Source organism: Chelonoidis abingdonii, chromosome 8 (assembly GCF_003597395.2).
Source record: "Chelonoidis abingdonii isolate Lonesome George chromosome 8, CheloAbing_2.0, whole genome shotgun sequence".
NCBI classification, from domain to species: Eukaryota; Metazoa; Chordata; order Testudines; family Testudinidae; genus Chelonoidis; species Chelonoidis abingdonii.
The window spans coordinates 42458936-42474279 of NC_133776.1; the positions used below are offsets into that span (position 1 = coordinate 42458936).

General features: G+C 42.9%; 1 protein-coding gene and 1 pseudogene across 1 annotated transcript in view; one reads left to right on the plus strand and one right to left on the minus strand.

Moving 5' to 3' along the window:
• Positions 1 to 3686, plus strand: part of LOC142047223 (uncharacterized) — a 30344-nt pseudogene extending 26658 nt beyond the window's left edge.
• The window catches only part of CLSTN2 (calsyntenin 2), a 693642-nt gene that overhangs the window by 652692 nt on the left and 25606 nt on the right, over positions 1 to 15344 (minus strand). The window lies entirely within an intron of this gene.

A 15344-nucleotide genomic window follows, 5' to 3' on the forward strand; every position in this document is an offset into this window, starting at 1 on the left:
TCACACACCCTACAGCATTTCATTCATATCTCCAAATCCTACACAGTACAGAGATATATGTATATCCCAGTATATGATCTTTTGCACAATTATGGTTTGCATACATACTTAATATACAGCACAGAAAACTAAGCACTCAAAATAAGAGCTTTTCTGCACTTGAAAGACTGCAGCTGCTCAGCTGTAGCTCTTCAGCGTACACACTGCCTATATCTATGGCCGGGATTATCCCACTGGCGCAGATAACCCACCTCCCAGAGAGGCAGCAGCTAGGTCAATGGAACAATTCTTAGGGTTAGGTTAGTATAATTTACATCACTCAAGGGTGTGGATTATTCACAATCCTGAATGACATAAGTAAATTGCAGTCTAGACAAGGTTAGAGAATGAATCAATTCCAGTCAAATACTCAATCTGAAGATCTTCACTGACTGAATGTTCTATTTTCACTCACATGCAACTAATACTGTAAGCCAGCCAATGGTAAAAACTTCTTTAAACAACAGAATTAAACATATTTATTCAAAAAGTCATATCTGGCAGGACTTCTGATGAGAAGACAGGGCTATGGCAAGTTATTATAATTAGAGATGCTATTTTCCTATTTTTATTTCTTCTCAGTGTTTAAATTTGATTATTTTACTGCAGATGTCCCCAAATTGTGGGGTGCACTCCCTTAGGGAGCATGAAGGACTGTTCAAGGGAGGTGTGATTGCCGGCCTCAGCCCTCCACTTGCAGCCCTGCCCCTACCCCCAGCTGTGGCCTCAGCCTTTGCCCCTTTACTCCTGTCCCACACCTCCGGAGCAATAGCCCCAGTCTGGAGACGGGGGCAGGTGGCATAGACGGGGGTAAGAGAGGGGTGACCCTAGAAAACTTCGGGGACCACTGCTTTAGTGTTTTGTCATTTCCTAGAAAAAATGTTTTATTAGATGCCATAGCTACGCCATTGTAATGCCATAGCATAGATGCTTCCTGCAGCTCTGGAAGGGTTTTCTTCCATCACTGTAATTAATCCACCTCCTAACCGTAGCTTCTTCCATCAGCCCAGCCGTGTCTGCACCAGGGGTCAGGTCTGCATAGCTACATGAATTTTTCACATCTCTGAGCACCATAGCTATGTTGTTTTAAACCTTTAAGGCCTGGTCTACACTAAGCATTTATACCGAGTTTAGCAGCGTTAAATCAAATTAACCCCGCACCCGTCCACACAACGAAGCCCTTAATATCAATATAAAGGGCTCTTAATACCGATATCTGTAATCCTCCCCAATAAGGGGAGTAGCACTGAAATCAGTACTGCCATGTTGGATTAGGGTTAGCGTGGCCACAATTCGACAGTATTGGCCTCCAGGTGCTATCCCACAGTACACCATTGTGACCACTCTGGACAGCGATCTGAACTTGGATGCACTGGCCAGGTAAACAGGAAAAGCCCCATGAACTTCTGAATTTAATTTCCTGTTTGCCCAACGTGGAGAGCTGATCAGCACAGGTGACCACGCAGAGCTCATCAGCACAGGGAAGCATGTAGTCTGAGAATCGAAAAAGAGCTCCAGCATGGACTATATGGGAGGTACTGGATCTGATCACTATATGGGGAGACGACTTCATGCTAACAGAACTCCGTTCCAAAAGACGAGATGAAAAAAACATTTGAAAAAATCTCCAAGGACATGATGGAGAGAGGCCACACCAGGGACTCAGTGCAGTGCCATGTGAAAGTTAAGGAGCTCAGATAAGTTTACCAGAAAACCAAAGAAGCAAATGGAAGGTCCAGGGCAGGGCCACAAACATGCTGCTTCTACACTGAACTGCAGGCAATTTTAGGGGGAGTCCGCCACCACTACCCCACCCCTGACTGTGGATTCTGAGGCGGGGGTAATCTCAGCCAGGCCTGAGGATTCTGCGGACGGGGAAGATGAGGAGGAGGAGGAAAAGGAGGACGAGCTTGCAGAGAGCACACAGCACACCGTTCTCCCCAGCAGCCAGGACCTTTTTCTCAGCCTGATGGAATTACCCTCCCAGCCCTCCTAAGCCACTATCCCAGACAATGAAGCCATGGAAGGGATCTCTGGTGGGTGTACCTTTGTAAATATAAAACATGGTTTAAAAGCAAGTGTTTTTAATGATTAATTTGCCCTGAGGACTTGGGATGCATTCGCGGCCAGTACAGTTATTGGAAAAGTCTGTTAACATGTCTGAGGCTGGAGTGGAAATCTTCCGGGGACATCTCCATGAAGCTCTCCTGGAGGTACTCCAAAAGCCTTTGCAGAAGATTTCTGGGCAGCGCAGCCTTATTTCATCCTCCATGGTAGGACACTTGACCACGCCATGCATGTAGCAAGTAATCTGATATTATGGCATGACCAAGCCTGGTAGCGTATGGTCCCGGTGTTTGCTGGCATTCAAGCAACATCCGTTCTTTATCTCGCTGTGTTATCCTCAGGAGAGCGATATTGTTCATGGTAACCTGGTTGAAATACAGGAATTTAATTAAGGGGACAGAGGTGGCCATTCCTACTGGGCTGTTTGCCTGTGGCTGAAAAAAATCCTTCCCTACTGTTAGCCAAGCAGGCCGGGAGGGACGGGGGGTGGAGGGGGTTGCAGCTAGAGGTGTGATTAGCGCTGAGCGTTTTTGCGTTTGGCTAGCAGGGATCTTCCCTGATACCAGCCACATGGTGGGGGCGGCTAGCAGGGATCTTCCGTGATACCAGCCACACGGTGGTGGGAGCGCATGGGTAAAGCAATCATCCCAGAGAATTTGAGCAGGGGGAGTTTAGTTTCTGCTGCTGCACGTTAACAGGAAAGACGCAGCACTCAACGGGCTTTGCTTGGTATTTGGGAAAGGAGGGCGCTGGATATATGAAGCCTGCAGAAACCAAAAGACAATGGCTTACCATGGCTGCCTGCAAGCTGAATTCTGTTGCCCGGACTTGCATCTGTGATTTCTAACACCAAAACCACAGGCACTCAATATTAAAAAGATGCAAAGTGTGATCTCACTACAAGGTCACATGTGCAATGTAATGTGAATAGTGTTGTTCACCATGAAAGAGTGTAACCATTGTTCTGTAAAATGTATCTTTTTAAATACTTCTCTCCCTTTTTTCCCCCTCCCTCCTGCAGCTGCAAATTTTTCAAGCCTCCCTACTCCGTCCCAAAGGCTATCTCAGATAAGGCGACAGAAAAAAAAAAAAATGCGAGACAAAATGTTCTCGGATATCATGGAAGTGACCCGCAATGAAAGAGCTCATCTGAATGAGTGGAAGGACATAGTATCAAAGTACAGGAAAGATGCCAGTGACCGTGAGGATAGGAGAGACGAACAGGAGGAGAGGTGGCGTCAGGAAGATCAACAGTGGCGGGATGCAATGCTTGGGCTGCTGCGTGATCAAACTGACATGCTCTGGCATCTAGTGGAGCTTCAGGAATGGCAGCAGGATCACAGAGTGCCGCTGCAGCCCCTGTATAACCACCCTCCCCATGTTCCTTTGCCTCCTCACCCACCAGATGTGTAAGAACGCCTGCGGGGAGGCTCCATGCACCTGCCCACTCCACCCCAGTGGATAGCCCAACCAAAAGGCTGTCATTATTTTGACATTTTTTTAGTGGCCTTTTCCTTCCCTGTAATTCTCCTCTCAAACCCCACCCAGGCTACCTTGTCAGTTCTCTCCCTCTTTTTATAATCAATTAATAAAGAATACATGATTTTTAAATGACAGTGACTTTATTTCCTTAGGAAGCAAGAATTGATCGAAGGAGGAGGGTGGGTTGCTTACAGAGAATAAGTCAATTAAGGGGGCAGGTTTTCGTCAATGAGAAACAAAAACAGTCACACCATACCCTGGCCAGTGACTAAACTGGTTTTCAAAGCTTATCTGATGCGCACCGCTTCCTGGTGTGCTCTTCTAAATCACCCTGGTGTCTGGCTGCACGTAATCAGCAGCCAGGTGATTTGCCTCAGTCTCCCACCCCGCCATAAAGGTCTCTCCCTTACTCTCACAGAGATTGTGGAGCACACAGCAAGCAGCAATAACAATGGAGATATTGGTTTCGCTGAGGTCTGAGTGAGTCAGTAATGTGCGCCAGCATCCCTTTAAATGGCCAAATACACATTCTACCACCATACCAGCACTTGCTCAGCCTCTAGTTGAACAGCTCCTGACCACTGTCCAGGCTGCCTGTGTATGGCTTCATGAGCCATGGCATTAAGGGGTAGGCTGGGTCCCCCAGGATAACTACAGGCATTTCAACATCCCCAACTGTTATTTTCTGGTCTGGGAAGTAATTCCCTTGCTGAGTGCTCTGAAGATGCAGCTTCATAATCCTTCCCGTCACCCGTTGATGTTGGTGAAAGGCCTTGTGATCCAGTGCTTGCAGACATTGAAAGTCCCTTGCAGTTTGATGGTATGGTGCCCTGGGCTCCGATTCCGAAGCTAGGGATATGGGTTCCATCTATGCCCCCCCCCAGTTAGGGAATCCATTGCAGCATAAGCCATCATATGATCTGCAATTCAGATCACTACTTTCGTAGCGCAGCTTATGATGCTTTGGCTACTTGCATCAAGAAGCCCTCACATGTAGATTTCTACTCCAAATTGAGTCCCCCAGACTGACGGGCAGCTGTTTGGTGTTGCAAGCTTCAGAGGACCTATCCACACGCTTCTCAACTGTGAGCTGCCTATCCTGGTATTCAAGCACTTCAAGGAGGGGAAGCAAGTCAAAAGTTCCATGAAAGTGCCCTTACGCATGGAAAGTTCGCCGCCACTGGGAATCCGATCCACACCTGCACACTATGGTCACCAGCTGTAGCTGTTTCCCAGGCCCAAAGTTGTCAATGCTAGACTGCTAAGCATATCCACCGTCCGGCGCGGGGCCCGCAGTTTGAGAGAATTCGTTTGTCCATGTCCTCGATTCTCTGTCGTGCTCTGCATATAGGCTGCCTCCTCACTTGGTTTTGCAGGTCCGGTTTAGCAATAGACTGGACAAGAATGCACAAGGTGGTTTACAAATCCATGGATTGGTCTGAGCTGAGCAGACACTCATGTTTGCCGTGGTATGGCATCTGCACAGTTTCACTCAGAAAAGGAAGGTGCAAATGGTTGTCTGCTGCTGCTTTCATGGAGGGAGGGGTGAGGCTAGTAACAAGAGCACCTAGTGACAATGTTTTTTGCCCATCAGGCACTGGGATGCTCAACCCAGAATCCAATGGCGGGGGAGAAGCCTCGGTATATGGATGCACACCGCCAAATTAATGTGCTTAGTGTGGCCGCATGCACTCAACGTTATACAATCTGTTTTTAAAAACGGTTTCTGTAAAATCTGAATAATCCCGTAATGTAGACATACCCTAAGTGTAGGCCAGGCCACAGTAATACAGGTATAGTTATACCAGTATTATCCTCTCAATGTGAGCACTTTTATTCCATTGTAAGAGTGGCTCTTTTTGAGTTAGCTTCAACCTCTTCCCAACACAAATGAATTAAACCAAAAAAAAAAAAAAAAAAAAGGCCACTCTTCTGCTGGAATAAGAGTGTCCTCATTTGGAAAGAGTGGAGAGGTTAGTACCCATATAATTTTATCAGTTGAAATTCACACCTTTGGAGATGCCTCAGGAGGTGGAGGAGGAAGAGAAAAAACACTTTCCCAAGTAGACAAGGCTTAAGTCTTTGCAGAATAAGAACGTTATTTATTGATTGCATTCTATATTTCTGTGCATAACTTACCACTCTGCTTCTGTACACACCTAAGAAATGAACTGTGAAGAGAACAAAAAGGGAATACTATTATTAATCACATTTATTACAATAGTTCCTAGGAACCAACAAGAATGGGCCTCATTGTGCTAACAGCTAAACAAAGCAAGTAACAGACAGTCCTTGCCCTGAAGAGTTTACTATCTAGATAGACCCAGGGTGAGGGGAAGGGATAAAAGACACAGGCAGAGCATACAATATGATGCCAGCAAACATCATGGTTAGTTCCAAACCTGGGGGCGAGGACAGGGACGGAGGGAAGATAAATAGGAAAAAAAGAAAAAACAGAAAAGATTTAATGGAAGGAGGGTAAAGGAGGACAGGGCTCACAAGAAGAGGTAAGAGACAGATAACAGGTTATAATTTAAGACAAACATCCTGTTCATGTTAAATTACAGTGGAAGTCCTTTTAAAATGGAATCTTTCAGGGGGGTAAAACCCTCATCATTTTGTAGCACTAAAAAGATAACATAAGAACAGCCGCACAGCGTCAGACCAATGGTTATCTAGCCCAGGATCATGTCGTCTTCCAACAGTGGCCAATGCCAGATGCTTCAGAGGAAATGAATAAAACAGCCATTTAATAAGTGTTCCACCCTCTGTCTTCCAGTCCCAGCTTCTGGCAGTCAGAGGTTTAGGGACACCCAGACTGTTGGCTTACAATCTGACCATCTTGGCTAATATCCACTGATGGATCTATCCTCCATGAACTTATCTAATTCTCTTTTGAGACAAGTTATACTTTTGACCTTCATAATGTCTCCTGGCAACAAGTTCCACAGGTTGACTGTGTATTGTGTGAAAGAATACTTTTTTGTTTGATTTAAAACTGCTCTCTATTTCATTGATTGATCCCTGGTAGGGATAGATAGTACCACATTAAAAAAAATATTCTTTCAAGTAAAAATGTATGTGTTATATAAGGCATATTTTCAAATAAGAAAAATCAGGATAAAAAAGTGCATTACATTATTAAAATTGACTAAGACTGACAATTTTGCACCTATTAAGACTTTAAAAAAAAAAAAAAAAACGCTTTTTCCTATGCTGCATGGCAGCTCTTATAATTCTGGAACTCTATCCTTTGCCTCATGGCTATATTGCTCCCACTCTCTTTTTATGAATTTTTTTTAATTGAAATAAATTTTTAGAACAGTTCACATATCAGCTATAGGCTCCTTTCTCTCTTGCTGGGATATTACCTACAATGCTTCCTTTCACAAAAGGGACATAATCAGAGATAAAGAGGATAGGGACATCATTTTGGCATTTGGATTAATGTATCAATACAGCTAATTAAGTTATGTTTAAGTTTTCCCCCCACCAACGTACCCCTGAGAAAGCGGTGTGGTCGTTTCATATTAGCCATAGCTTCTGCTTGCTTATTGCTTTTTCCACATCATAATTTCATTATGTTTAAACATCAAAAACAAGAACAAAGTCAGCAGTATTTTTTTTTTTGTTAAAAAAAAAGTCATTTCTAGCCTCACTCTCTATTCCTGGTGTGTAAATTAACAAATAACCTGTATGTTTGATTTTATTAAGTTACCCATGAGACCAGGGGAATCTCAAGAGAACAGCTGAGAAGAAATATCCAGTCCATTAGTGGGGGGGAGAGAAAAACTGAGATTTTTTTTTTTTTTTATATAAAAGAGTCTGTTAATTCAGTCTTAATCCAAAATGAAAGGATTAGACCAAAACCACCAACCAAACATTAAAAATATAAACTCTCTTAATGTCAGTTCTTATATTCCATTTGCAATCAGGCCCAAATTCCACATGAATTACTTTATACGTTCCCTATGCATGAACCCATGAAATATACATAAATACCACACAGTGCGGTTTTGTTTTTAAATCTTTATGACTAAGCCCATGGCTATTAGGCATAATATACTCTATCTATATCAATCAGAAAGGCTAAGCTCAGGAAAGCTAAGCAAACAGAAAAAGAGGGAACAAAAGCCAATCAGTTATACTGATTCCTCCCCCCCCCCGGTCTCCTGTTCACTTTTCCTCCCTTTCTGTTTTTTTTACCCATTTGCTTCTGTTGTAAGAGTGGCTGCCTTTGGGCCTTTTGTATAGCATCTGTGTAGTGGGATGAGTGCTATGGGGAAAATCCCTGAATGGCTTCTATAATCACACAGCACCTAAACTGCAAAGTTATGTGCTGTACTTCTGCCATATGGAAGAGCTGCACAATGGAAAATCCATGCAGGGGAAATTATTATTGAACATTTTTACTGCAGTATCACCTAAAGGACCTAAGTTGAGGCCCCCTGTGCAAGGCACTGTACAAACATGTGATGCCTCAAGAGCTTATGATCTAAAACTATCCCCTCTACATTCAGCATTGCAAGAGGAAGGGAGAAGAAATGTGAGGCGGCCATCTCTGGCTAGCAAATATCTGCATGACAGATCCAGTGGGAGAAGAGGAACAGAAAGCCGCTTCCATCCACAGCACATCCTTTACCCAGATGCATCTCAGCCACACTCTGGAAATGGCTGGACAACTGACAAAAAAAACCCACACACACGCTAAATTTTTTGCAAAGCTCCCCATCTCATTTTCCAACTGCAGGGTGATGACTGCATGGTGTAACTGAATATTTCATCCCTCAGCTCCACATGGGTATAAAGCCTGTTTACTCAGGCTATGTGCTCTCTCAGTCTGGCCCTATGTGAATAAAAGCGTTAAAAGACTGGATGCCAGTGCTTGAATTGGGTAGGCAGGGAAGAGTGTTGCTATGGCCTGGGCCATGATCGCCCCCAAAATTCTCCCCACTTACAAGCACTAATCAGCTTAAAATTCCCCCTTGCCTTGGCTCCTGTTGCTTTTCATTTCCAAGCAAGGGAAGTCATGACTGGCAACCTTTCCAAACTCAGTAAAGTGACACCTGGTCTGCCACTGTGTTACAGGTGAACGCCATCGCACAGGGCCTAGGGAAGAGCCTGCATGCAAACACCTCTCAGAGCAGCCTTCATTGCTATATAATCATGCTAGTATAAGACAGGAAGTGAAAGTGACAAGTAACCAGCTAATGTATACACAAATAGTTATTGAGTATACACAATCTGGAAGAACAGAGAAAAAAATTCCTCATTCATTTCTTTCAGCTATTGTAACTTTAGGCACTACTTGTAAAAATACACAGTGCAAAAATGTCAGACAGATGTGATTTTCCAGTTGACAGTGTCCCTTTAAGAAAATGCCCCTGAAAAAGCTGAAATTCTTCAGAAAAAGTTAATGTAACCACAAAGCTTTCAGCCCTAAGAAATGTGTTCCATTAAGCGTAACATACAATACATACTAAGCTTATTTTGTTCCACTGAAAAAATAAGACCAATGATGCAATTAGTTAGGACTGGTCTAAAGACTGATTTCCTCCCTCTCTCCTCAGAGGTCACTGTTGAATAGAGAGAAGTCTAGGGTTTTTTAGTTGAAGTCAAGGATACTAACAAAAATCCTATTTGCATTTTTATATCGTTATTTGAATTACAGTAGTGCCTAAAAGCTCCCATCACTGATTAGGGTCCAGTTGTGCTAGACTCTATAGCCTATTGTACTGTACCAAATTGTAAAGACATACTATAAAACAGTACTTACCACAATTTGTATCATAGAGTTTGTTTTTAAATGACACTTGCAACATGCACTAATAATGCAATTTAGTCAAATATTGCATCAGAACAAAGAGAATAAATGAATACATTTCTTTGATGATATTGGAATGTGTGTGTAGATGTGCAGACTCACCCCCATAGCACCTCCTGCTGGTGACTTCAGGGAATTAGCTCAAACTCCAGCCCAGAGTGCCCTCTGCAGGCCAGCAACCCACCTGTCCACTGCTGGCCCCCCATGTCCCTCCCTGGACCCCAGTGCCGCTTTAACTGGATCTCCCCCCCTCCCAGAGGAATCCTCACCCCACTATCCCCTCTTTGCCTCAGTCATGGCTACTGCCAGTCTCCATTTAGCCCCCGTGCCCTGGGGCAGACTGCAATGTATCAGCCGATTACAGACAACAAGGGGTTTGGACTGGCTGCCTTTACCCACCCTCTGGCTGCCCCTCGGCAAGCCCAGTACCTTGGAGGCCTAGAACCAGCTCTGCAGCCTGGGGAGTTGCTGGCCTAGGGCTTCCCAGCTCCTAAGGCCTTTCCCCAGCCCTGCCTTCCTCTAGGTCCCCTGGGTGAGTTCCCAAGCAGCCAGGACTGTCTTCCTCTCTAGTCAGAAAGAGACTGCTTGCCCTTGGCTTCCTTGGCCTTCCTATTAGGCCACAGCTCAGTTTGGGGCGTGGCCCCAGCTGCAGCCACTTCCCCAATCAGCCCAGCCTAAAGCTGCGTTCTCCAGCTCCAGCCCCTTCCCAGGGCTGTTTTTAACCCCTTCAGGGCAGGAGCAGAGGTCCACCCTGCTACAGTATGTAATATGAATCAAACGAAGAAAACTTCCAGAACAATGCAATTTGGACACAGAGAAAAAATGAAAGTCGGAGGGAAAATCTTGGGTTGAATACACTATGGGGAACTTCATACACAAGTTAGGGAAAGAAAGAAAAGTCGCAGTCTGATTACCACTCCTCCTGCACCCACTTCCTCAACTCACATCACAGGGCCATAATTTATAAGGAGTTGCCTCAGTGGATTGTTATGATGCCATATAAGCAAGTCCACACAGCTCTCTTTTGCTGAACATGGAGCTAGACTGTTCCTTTAGGGTACAGCCCTGGAGCAGATACAGAAATGTACAACCCCACAAGTCACATCCTGAGAAAGACACAATTCCTCAGAGGCTCTGAAATAGCACAAGCCAGTGTAACTCCTGTTAAACCCTCTTAAAGGTGCACCATGTGAAAGGAGCCAGTTTTGCTAGATGCTGCAGAGGAGGGGACAAAATGAAGACCCTTTTGGACAGGCTAGAACTACCACTAATATCCTCAAGCACATCTTGATTGCAAGGACTAGAATGGTGTCTGCCCCCTGTTTAGGGATACAAGTGCTGGGAGAAGGCTATTTATGCACTCTTCTCCTCTTGCAGAAATCATACAGAGTTTGGCCGTAATCTATACCCAGGGTATGAACCTACATGCCAGTCAAAAAAAATTTTCGGCAAACAGGTTCATCCACCCTCATATTTCTCATGTAGGGTGGAAAGAAAGCATTTGTGTTTCTATCACATTTCCAGAAAATAAGCATTTCCAGGACATCCAACAGTTGCAGTTAAGCATCCAATTTCAATGAAAAATGTAGTAGAGGGAGAAAGAAAAGAAAAACATCTGTAGGAGTCCACAGGCTGCAGGAAAACTACAGTAAAACCGCAGTGCCAGTCAGATATCACGTTACACGATCCATATCAGTGTTCAGAAAATGCTAATTGATTTCATTTCTGTGACAGTGAAACTCTCCAAGGTCTGACTTTAAGGAAAAATCCTCTAGATAATGAGAGCATGAGGAGAAAAATAAAAACAAAACAGAGTAGTATCTACCAGCTGGAGTCCCTGAAAACCATAACTAAACCCTTTGGGACAAGCAGTTAGGTTGGGGAAGCTACTTCCCTTATAGGATATAGTGCATGATAAACAAATGTGCCTCACACTAGTCCAGGGGTAGGCAACCTATGGTACATGTGCCGAAGGCAGCATGCAAGCTGATTTTCAGTGGCATTCACATTGCCCGGGTCCTGGCCACCAGTCCAGGGGGCTCTGCATTTTAGTTTAATTTTAAATAAAGCTTCTTAAGGTTTTCAAAAACCTTATTTACTTTACATACATCAGTAGTTTAGTTATATATTATAGACTTGTAGAAAGAGACCTTCTAAAAACGTTCAAATGTATTTACTGGAACGCGAAACCTTAAATGAGAGTGAATAAATGAAGACTCGGAACACCACTTCTGAAAGGTTGCCAACCCGTGCACTATACATCAAGGCACCTCCATCACGTTTGCTTTAATAAACCACCAGGATCAAGAACAATTAATATAAATGTATTCACTTGAATATTGCCAGTCACATGGTGGTGCAGGAGAATTTAAACATTACTCTGGCTATTCACAAGAGCTAAGGGAGTTAGATTAATCACATGCTCTGGTTCAATATCAGCAAGTGTGTTTTACCTGGTTGGTTTTCAAACAGGATGCACAAAGTAAAATCATCCATAGAAATGGTCTGGTAGCATAAAACATCTCACAGGTAAATATTCAGAGAATGTGTTTTCCCTCTTTATGAAGTGAAAGGATTTCCGAGCAGAGAAAATAGTGGCATATCTTTTAGAAAGAGGGCCTGGGAGCAAACTAAACTACAGAAGAGTTTTGGTTTTCCTGCTACCGTGGAACATCCCAGAACTAGTGAGAGGAAGAGAAAATGTGAGCGATGGGTGGAGAAAAGGCATGAGAACTAGCGAGCGCAGGCCAGCTAGTAATGGAAGCAGAAAATAAATGCCATCAACTATACAGAGAAATTTAGGTCACTGCAACATAATTGCCCAAGTTTGAGTCTGGCCAGAATCAATACTGGTCTTGTCTCCTGCTCCTCTCTTTTAATTATGGCACTTTGCAGGAGTTACTGCATGTTCAGAAGGGTAAGAATGAAGAGCAGGAAGTGCCGAGACCCCCTTGGATTGAGGGGGGGATGGGTGATCTTTCTCCCTCATGAATATTTCCTCAGCTTTCACTCATGGAGAGATAAAGCTGCTTTGGGTCCCTTTCTTCACCAGACCTGACCTGCTGAGGATCAGTTGACCTTAGTGCAGTTAGTTTACATGGTAGCATGGGGCTTATATAGGCCTTATTTCCACCTAGACAGGATTCATCCCCAAACTGAAACATATTGTCTTGTAGAAACTTAGACCTGCATCTTGTACAATTCACACACAGTGTTGTTGCTTAACACATCTAGGGCTAGATTTTGATACCTTTACTCTGCTTTAGTAGCACTTCACTGCACAAAAGATCCCACTGGTTTCAATGAGACCAGTTACAGAGAAAGGTACTAGTCAACATGACTAAGGTGATCAGAATCTGGCACACATTAAATTACAAAGCTCAGCTGATTAAAAAAGAACTTTAATAAAATAGATGCATATTATGTCTGTTTTGAAGAGCCTACTTTCTGACTAAATTGTCAGAGTTTCATGTCTGACATTTGGAACGTACACTATTTTAAATGTATGCATATTCACACACATTTTGCTTAAGATTTTCACACTCAAAATTGTTACAGCATGTGAAAGTCCACACATTTCTGTTTAACAAGTGAGGTCTGGGAGATGTGCCAGTCAGGCATATCAGTCTGGTGCTATAAAACTACACCAAGTCTGCCTATTTGAAACATTGCTTACTGTGTGTTCAGGGTAACCAATTTCAAATTTAGTATCTTGCATTTTTTCCGAAATATACAAAGTAAATAATACATACATACTATGAAATGATGGCCTGCAATACTGTCATCTAAAAATAAAACTCTTTTTCAGTTATCCAAAACAAACACTCCTTTAAGTTAGCTCAAACATCAGAATATTTCCATACATACTATTTCCCAAAATTGTTTTTAAAACATTAATTGTGAAAACCTTCCCCCCCGTAAATATCTGAATGCACAAGTTTGAGCCCAATCCTGCAAACATGCATGCACATAAGTAAACCCAGAACTGGCGCAATCACTAGAAATTTCCTACAACACATAGGTATATGCTGTGTGTCCATAAGAGATGCTTGGAAATGTTATCATGACTTCTGTCACAAAAATAGTGGATACACATGTACTGTGTTTAGCCCTGTCCACATATATCATCTGCACTCAGATTTGTTGCTGATAAAAGGAGACTATTCATATTTTTTTAAAAACACATTTTTCTTCAGGGCTCTCAACAGGGCGACCTATTGCTTGGCAGCGTATGTCATTTTTTTACAGCTCAAAGCACTTTCTTATTTATTAGAAGTAGACTAAAAAGGAAAAAAAAAAAACCTGTGGAAGAATCACACTTTCCAAAACAAAAACAAAGCACTCAGTTTTAAGAGAAAATTACTATAGGCCAGATTCTGATGCCCTTCATATTCAATGGTCCTTACCCCCCAAGTAGTAACTCTAAAATCAACAAGACTACTTGTTCAATAAGGTGCTACTTACTGGAGTAAAGGTGTCAGAATCTGGCCCTAAGAAATAAAAAAGCATCACTTAGCCACATTATATTTTAGATTTCAAAATTTTGGGGATTTCTGACCACAACAGGAAATAGTATTGACTTATAAATGGTAAATGAGAGTCTACTGGACTCAGTCCATCAAGAATTTTCATTTTCAAACATCATGGTTTCATCACTAATGGTAACAAAAGTTAGAGAGAACCTAGTCGTCTTTTTTTCTATCTCCTGCCCTGTTAGTACAAGATTGCTTCTTACACTAAAGATTCTATTGCTTTGTGCAGCCTAGTTTTAAATGTCCCAAGTAATACCTACTTTGAATTGGAATTCAAAGAGTGCACAGTTTTAATTATGTAGCTTATTAGAAGTGATTTAGTATAGTTCTGGATACATTTTAATTATTTTTCATGAGTCATGCTTGTATCCATTTTTTTCATATTTAACATATATTAGAGAGCCTACCTTAACTTCAATATGCTACATACTGTAAGAAAATGAGCAATAAGGAAGAAGCTAGAATACATGCTGCAAAGAGCAAGACCTTTACAAAGTAGTGTGGCATATTCAGTAAACTTGAAAAATACAAGAATGTATAAAAAAAAGCAGTGTTTCCTCCTCCCCCCATGTTGCCCCCCAAGAAGGCTGGAAGAATGGCTTTTTAAAAATGTTTTTAGTCTCTACCTCCCTCCACACATTCCTTCCATGAAAGCTTTTCCCAAAACACAACCATTCCTTTAAACATAGGCTTTTTTCACCATCAAAGCAATACTATTTGACAAACTTGCTTTAGAATAGCTTAAAGACAGCTGTGGCTCACACATGATATCAGATGATTTGGTCAGCCAGAATGGACAGAACCAAATCATAGACTCATAGACTCATAGGTCAGAAGGGAACAATATGATCATCTAGTCTGACCTCCTGCACAAGGCAGGCCACAGAACCCTACCCATCCACTTTTATAACAACCCATAACCCATGACTGAGTTATTGAAATCCTCAAAATTGAGATTTGAAGACCTCAAGCTGCAGAGAATCCACCAGCAAGCGACCCATGCCCCACGCTGCAGAGGAAGGCGAAAAACCTCCAGGGCCTCTGCAAATCCGCCCTGGAGGAAAATTCCTTCCCGACTCCAAATATGGCGATCAGCTAAACTCTGAGCATGTGGGCAATACTCACCAGCCAGCAATGTTAAACATGGTAACTGTGATAGCTGACATGGGACCTCACAGAGTCTAAGATAATACCAAGTTGGTTGGTACCCCTAAGGGATGAGAGTTTAATTTTATGCCACACATGCCACACATTGATGCCTATCTGCTGTCCCTGGCAATTCTTAGGACAAGGATCATGAACTTCCTCCTGCCCCAACACACACACCTTGGGAACTTCAGTTTTATGTCTCTTGCTGTAATGGTGCTTTTTTCACCTTTGGACCTTTTTTCTCCTTTGCT